The following is an 8,293-nucleotide window of genomic DNA, read 5'->3' as shown; positions in this document are numbered from 1 at the left end:
TATGGATCATACTGTGTGTGTGTTGTGTGTGTGTGTTGTGTATGTGTGTGTTATGTGTGTGTGTCTGTCTGACTCAGGCAGACAGATGTATTATACTTCACATGCTGACACAATGTTACCATCTGGCATTTAAAGGTCCTTTGTGGAGTTTTGTAGGCTTCGAATGGTCTTGAACGTTGCTACATGGCCCTTCTCCACTGACTTGCATTGAATTTTAATACACGGCTCCACATGGTACAAAGTGATTACCAGAGAGCCTGGCCGACGCCAGCTGGTTTGCATGCTAACTTCAGAGGATATTTGGGCAACACAAAGCATAGGTGTTTTTGACATGTCAAAATATTTGTCTTTTCACATTCTGTTGATTGGTCATTAAAAATGTTTAAAAAAAAAATAATCTCAACATTGCACCTTTTAGGGGTAAAACAGAAGTCCAGGTCCTGAGCTCTCAACACCACATCCCCCCTCTAATCCCATCTATTTGTGTCTTACAGACAGGATCCATTGGCAGGATAATGTGTCTCAGTGCATCATCTGTCCACATTTGATACTGTATTGAGCCAGGTCCATTGAGGAGGAAATGGCATCCCTCGGAGCCATGTCCATACATGGTGTCGGGTTACGGTGCTGTGAAACGTCTTTCAGGCTGTTTAAGAGGTCTGTGTGTGTGTGTGCGCGTGTGTGTGTGTGCGTGCGTGTGTGTGTGTGTGAGAATGAGTGTGTGAGAGAGAGAGTCAGTGTTATGCTGCGGGTCAGAGAGGTGCAGGAAGTGGCGCTGGTCGCCGCGGTGACGCGTGTGTGTCCTCATGTCCTCGCCCCCATAAGGCTGAGTTGCTTTGAGGAAACGAGTGTTTATACATTCCAGCAACACGGCTATTAATAAAGAACACTTTATGTTTTCCCATGGACACTTCCTTGAGTGTGGGGTGCATGTGTGTTGTTTGTGTGTATGTGAGTGTGAGAAAAAAAGAGATAGAGAGAATAAGAGACAGAATGTTTATGTGTTTTGAAGACCAAAAAAGAGGCATCCTTTATAGATCCAACCTTTTGGTTTTAGACCATGTGTGTGTTGTTACGAACAGGAGAGTGACTAGAGTTTCTATACAAAGGGCACCCTAAAATTACCCTCTGATTGGGATTTAAGTGTGTGTGTGTGTGTGTGTGTAGTTGCATGTCATTCTGAAAATACCCACCAGCCTGCTGTATGAATTTCGCTATGGTTACACTTATATCTGATATGATGGTCCAGATAGCATCAAACCATTTTCTTTTTCAATATTTCCACATACTGGTGATGATGACAGACTGTTGCTGCAATATTATAAAAAGTCCCCATACAAGAACGGATATTTCAAGGAAGAAGGACACTGAATTGATTGTTTCTGTGAAATATAGACACAGAGGACTGTGGCGAGTGTTTGTCGAGGGATTGCAGGCTCTGTGGTAATGTTGTGACTGGGGCAGCTGATTCACTTTGTCCGTACATGTTTGCAGATGCTTCGTTAGGAAGAACTGGTAGTCTGGAAGGCATCCAGCTAAACAAAGGACACTCATAACGTCATGGCGCATTCTGTTTCATTAGCCGCCACTCACTTGCCCAAACACACACACACACACACACACACACACACACACACACACACACACACACACACACATTCACTTACTCTCACTGACACACACACACACACACACACACACACACACACACACACACACACACACACACACACATTCACTTACTCTCACTGACACACACACACACACACACACACACACACACACACACACACATTCACTTACTCTCACTGACACACACACACACACACAATCCCACTCACTCACCACAGGGCTGGTCAGATCTTACTCATGGTGTGCAATAGCAGCAGTGCAGATAACCAGCAGCAAAGCAGCTTTTACCAAGTCTGACCACAGGGACACACTGTTTAACAGGTGTGTTCTGTCCTGTACGCTCCGTTACGAAAGACATGTTGTTCTTTTTTACGCTTATTCAACCCTTGAGACCCTCAGAGGAGTGCATGTTTGTTCCCTGCTTTTGTCTCCAGAGAAACGAGGGACACAGAGAGGGAGAGAATGGACTATTATGGGATGTACTGTGAATAGTCATCATGTGGACGCAACCTGAGGACTACCTCATTTCCTCTATTTCTCTTTTGTGGACCACGACTACAGAGGCCTCTGTGTGTAACCCCCCCCCCCCCCCCCCCCAACTCATCACACACACAATGTCCTTGCACTCACACAGAGACAGCTTTGTCACAGGCCACGCAGAAATGGGCTGACGGTGATTTGGTCTCTGTACCGATCAGGCCACACATCATAGAGCTGATTTAGCATGGCATGTTTTATCTACCCCCCCCCCCCCCCCCCCCACACACACACACACACACACACACACACACCTCCACCACCACCTGGCTACCACATCAGCACAATTTGCTCCCTTATCTCCCCATCTTTTTAAACGGACACTGAGGTGTTCTTCTGCTCCTCTTGTTTGTGGTCCTCATCACCAGTACCAGTAATCTGATGGAAATAAAAGTTATTCTTGAAATCCAAATCCATTTTGATTGCAGCCAATATCATTTTTATTCCTTTAGAACCCTCTTTCTTATTTAAACCACCAAGTGTGTGTGTGTGTGTGTTTGTTCCAGTTTATTCTACACTCTACATGTCCATGCTGCTCTTTGACTGTTTTTGTTTGTATCAAAAAGTCCTTTAAATATATATGCCATATACATTTGAACTTCACAGCAGACCTTCAAATATCCTTAAGAAAAGACAATACCAGTCTCAACCCCACTATCACACTGTATCTTATGCATACTCAAAGCATTTGTATCATGTATAAAACAACTCCAGTATTTTCTTTTTCTCTAATCACATCCCTAGGTGTGTGTGTGTGTGTGTGTGTGTGTGTGTGTTCGGTGTGTGTAAGAGTATGTGTGTATCACATTAGGAAGACCCTGAACAGCTAGATTGTTGGAGGATGATGTCACTCTTTGTAATTCTCACTTCAGTGCAGGTTTCTGCCGGCAGCCAGCAAATATCTCCAGCCGAGAAACAATCACTGAGAAGCATTTTGTGGTCAGCCGGCGGACGGCCTCTGGCAGCTTCCATGCGCACACGCAAACAATGCATTGCCCAACAGCAGGGCATGACATCACTGTAGAAGTAAAGGCTTGTTTTTGTTTTTCCCCCTCATTTTTTTAAACCACAGTCAGCCAGACAAACTTTCTCTCAAAACTGCACCTGACGAGGCACAAAGCCTTTCCCTGAGGGCTTTTTCTTTCGGGCATGTGAGATTCCAGAAGCGTCTCTGCTGTAAAAAAGGTACTTTCTGAAGCCCAAGTCCTTGTCTCGGGTCATTGAGAAACGAATGTGGTGTTTATCTGGGCTTGTGCAACCTCTGGCAGACTGCCTGTTAGTCATAAATGACAGCACCACTCAACACCGCTGAATCCGGAAAAGCAATTGAAAAATATTCTGTTTAAAAAGCAGGTGCTAGATAATCCATGATCTGGGCTCTCTCATAGACATGCATTTCCACCATGATGCAATCACAGCATTCGATATTCTTCATTGTATTTAACATGTGGTGCTTCTGCTGATGTTTCACATTATTGCAACTTACACGGGCCTACTTGTGCAACACTTGTGCCCTCAGGGAAATGAACTCAGTATGTAAAATATGTGGTTATGTATGCACATATGCTATAGGATTTGTGGTGGTCAGCAGCAGCAGCAGTCCATTGCGTGAGTCTCATTATGTTATCATCAGTAATCAAACTAGTCCAGCCACAGTGTGTGGTCCTACTGCATGGTGGTGGACAGGCCTCAGCTCTGGCCAGTAGGTCATAGGCAGCTCTGTTTGTGTGTGTGTGTGTGTGTGTGTGTGTGTGTGTGTGTGTGTGTGTGTGTGTGTGTGTGTGTGTGAGAGAGAGAGAGAGTGTCTTTGTAAGCGCGTGTGTGTGTGAGCAGTGGAGAGAGTCGATGAGGGAGGGAGGGTGGAAGGGATATGGAACGGTAGAGAGATAGGTTACAGTAAGTGTTTCCATGAAGACAGCAATGAATGTTCTTTTGTTAAGTTGATGTTGTTGAAGACAATATGGCATGATGTGTCAGGTGTGTTACCAAGCAATATGCTGAGCAGGCAACATGTGCATGTCCAGTGTATGTATGTGTTTATATATTTCTTTCTATTGGACAGAAATGAAGCTTATGTGCATGTGTGTACATACGAGTGAAAGAGAGAGAGATGTTTGGGAGTGAGAGTGTTTGTGCCCATATGTGTGTAGGAGTGTGTGAATGTGCATCTGCATGCGTGTAATTGCTGGTGTGAGACTAAAAGAGGCTAATCGGTGGGTTAAATATGCGTCTCTGTGGTGGTGTAGCCGATTGCTCAACATCCTGGTGGGTCATGTGAAATGTGAGCCGTGGGGACACAGGATGTGCAGTCTCAGCTGGCTGCCAGCTCACGTCGACTTATTGCCTCCCTACACACACACACAGACACACCATACACACACACACACACACCATACATACACGCACGCACGCATGCACGCAAGCACGCACACGCATACACACGCATACACACACATACACACACACACACTACTGATTGTCCCCTCATTTCATGCAGTATCTCTCTCTCTCCTCTCATTATTCCCCTGAGCCAAGTGACATCATGGCTCTGTGTGAATTGTGCCTGTGTTGGTTACGTGCATATATATGTTTGGCCACAGCTTGTGCTGGATGTCTGTCTGGGCATGTGTGTGTGTATTTGATGAATATCTTGGTTGGATCTCTGTTTGCCCTGTAAGGCATGTTCACATGTGTGTTTGGTTTGGGAAAGTATTTGCGGATATGGTTTTTCTCCTTTGTGTACTGTGTCCTCATATGTGTTTGTGTATGATTGTGCGTTTGATTTAGATGTGACTGTGGGATGGTTCTGAATGGATCCCTGTGTGTGTGTGTGTGTGTGTGAGCGATTCTCTGTCTAACATGAGTGCCGGAGTGGATGTCAGGGAGTTCCAGTCTTACACTGGGCCATGATTGTATCTCAGTGACATTTCATCCAGTCTGATCTGTGGAGATGAGTGCTGGTGCCTGCGGCAGGCACATTTGTTGTTCCCAGAGAGATAGCCGTGTGTCAGAATCATGTGTGTGTATTCAATATGCATTTGAAATCCTGTGTGTGTGTGTCTGTGTGTGTGTATATGTATGTGTACTGTATGTGTGTGTGTATGTGTGACTTAACAGCAGACACTGGTGTGTGAGTTGTGAGTGTGTGTGTGTGTGCGTGCGTGCGTGCGTGCGTGCGTGCGTGTGTGTGTGTGTGTGTGTGTGTGTGTGTGTGTGTGGATTTTAGTTTTAGTGAAGACATGAAGCTTGTCTGCTGATGCAATGTCTACACACATTTGCTATGTCTCTGACAGTATTTCTCTACGGCAGATGTGATTGGAAGAGTCACATTGCAAGAGTGTTTTTTTTAATGTGGAAAACTTGTATGTTTATGTGTGTGTGTGTCTGTCCCTCTCTCTGTGTGTGTGTGTGTCTGTCTGTACTAGTGTGTGTGTGTGTGTGTGTGTGTGTGTGTGTGTGTCTGAATATATACACAGCTCTGCTGCCTGTCTGATAGTAGCGTCTACGGTGGTGATGATCCCGAGTGACTTCCTTCATGCCGGGCGGATATCTGTCTTCATCTCATCCCACTTCCCGGCCTTATTAGCCCCACTCTTCCTGACCCGGGCTCTCCGAAGCAGGATGTTGAGATGGAGGGAGGGAGGGAGGGAGGGAGCGAGGGATGGAGGGAGAGAGAGAGAGAGAGATAGAGAGGGGAAAAGACATGTAAATATCAGGAACAGAGGGAGAGAAAGGAGTGAGAGGATAGGGACGGAAAAAACATGCAAATCAGGAATGGAAGGAAGGAGGGCGTGAGGAAAGGAGGGAGGGAAGGAGGGAGGAAGAGGTGGAGGAGGAGGAGGTTGGGACGGGATGTGGTATTGACATGAGAAGACCGTCGGAGGAGAAGAAGGGGCTTCCAGAGTTCAGCTCAATACTGACCCTGTTCTAATGAATCAGCCACATTTCCCCTCCACACCACGCTGCTAATGCACAGCAGCAGCATGCGGCCTGCAGGGATGAGCCGCCACAGGGGCCGGGGTTAAGCGTCTGTATGCATGCAACACACACACACACACACACACACACACACACACACACACACACACGTGTACTGTCACTCCTTCTCTCAATCTCACACACACACATGTACACACACACACACATGCACAGACACACGCAGGCAGACACACACACACATACTCACTTTTTTGCTCTTTCTCTCTCTCTCTCTCTCTCTCTCTCTTTTAAACAGACATTTTTCATATGCATACACTGGCAAAAACACGGACCCACACAGACACATTTGTCACACTCATGCACAAATTCACACATGCAAGCACACTGGACGAGGAGAAGAAGGGAAGAGATGATGAAAGAAAAGAAAATACTTTAGAATCTCAGGAGAATCTCAGCCAATAGATCCAAGTTATGAGGAGTCTGACATTTATGCTGCCAAAAATAGCAGTAGGAGTACAAGGAAAAGGACTGGCGAGTGAAGAAAGTATCTATTCCTTCTTTCATCTTTCTTTTTATGATTGTGCAGTCGGAGGATTCAATTATGTCTCACAGCAGACAGCGAACATAAATTATATTATGTTTGAATAACAATATATTGTTTTTCCTATATGATGAACAATTGAAGTAGTCCAACCCTGTGCAGTATATCTTAGTCTCTTTGGAGTGCCAAATACTTGTCTTTGGAGGCTCAGAATCTTCCTGAGAATCTACTGCCCTGGCGTTGAGAGCAATCAATTTGTTTTTTTCTATTCAATGCTTCCATCTAGTGGTGAGATATTACAACTACAACACCTCGCCTCCTCACCTATTTTAGTGTCAGCTCATCAGAGGCTCCTTAAATCCTCCTCCTCATAAAATCCTCTCTAACACTTTAGAATATTATTACCTGCCTTTCAGCACAGTCATTCTGTATTTCCCTATCATAATACTGGTCTAATTGAATATCGCTTTGCTTTATTAAATGTAAATGCACTCTGCCATTGAGAGAACGCCATTAGGAGCAGGGCTTCCTGTGTGGGGTTTGGTTGCATGACTCAGAGCTTTCAATGCACTGAGAGGGGAGTTTGATCAATGGAGGCTAATGGTGGACAGAGAGTCTGATTTCCTGCAGGTTCCTTGGATTGAACCATTAACAAATCCCTAGCTGCTCTAGAGTGGCCTAAATAATCTGATGTCATGTGCTTTGGAGTGGGTATTTGTGTATGTGTGTGTGAGGTGGTGGTGGTGGTGTGGGTGGGTGGGTGGGGGTTGTCTGTTGATGTAAATGTGCTTATTTGTTTTAAGCATGTGTTTAGGTTTGCAAAATCAAAATCAAAATGTTTGCATGCAATGTTTTTCTTTGGTTCTCTGTGCACTTGTGTGTGGTTTCTCTCTCTCACGCACTGTGCATGCATGCATTTGTATGTTTTTGCATGTTTGTGAGTGCTTGTGTGTGTTTGCGTACATGTGTGAATGCGCTTGTATGTGTATTTGTGTATGTGCTATTGTAAACATATTTTGCACGCCAGCTGTGCTAATCCTGCACCTAATGAATCCCAGGGTGGACTTCACAGGCCTCCTCGTGCTCAGCTCTGACGTGATCCCCGGTGAGATGAATCCATTCCTCCTAGTCTCCACACACACACACACACACACACACACACACACACACAAAGACACAGAGAGAGAGAGAGAGAGAGAAAGAGGCAGACAGATGGACACACACATACACACAAAACACTCACTTAAAACACAAACACATACTGTACCGGTACACATGAAATACAGAACTCACAGAACACACACACACACAGTCCTCAGCATACAGTCCAATCAGATGATCTTTACTATACACACAAATGCCATTGAAAGGCGTGATAACTGCAGGGACTGCAATCCGAAATTGCCTGACTTAACCCTTGCCCTGGTGGTGCCCTACAGTGTACCAGTAGGCCTTTTCACACAGAGATCCCGCTAAATTTGCGGGAAGAGGAGACGTCTTTTTGCCGTCTTTTTGTGTCTGAAAGCGAGGTGAAAATTTGCCGGCCTGCTGATCTGTTCACATGATGCGGCATTTTGGGGAGCCAGAAGGCAGAATCAGCTAGCAAATTAAAATGTGACGTGCAACAGGGGGCGTGTAGAGTGA

This window comes from Alosa sapidissima, chromosome 4 (assembly GCF_018492685.1).
Source record: "Alosa sapidissima isolate fAloSap1 chromosome 4, fAloSap1.pri, whole genome shotgun sequence".
Classification (NCBI taxonomy): domain Eukaryota; kingdom Metazoa; phylum Chordata; class Actinopteri; order Clupeiformes; family Clupeidae; genus Alosa; species Alosa sapidissima.
Note: the sequence above shows the minus strand (reverse complement) of the source record.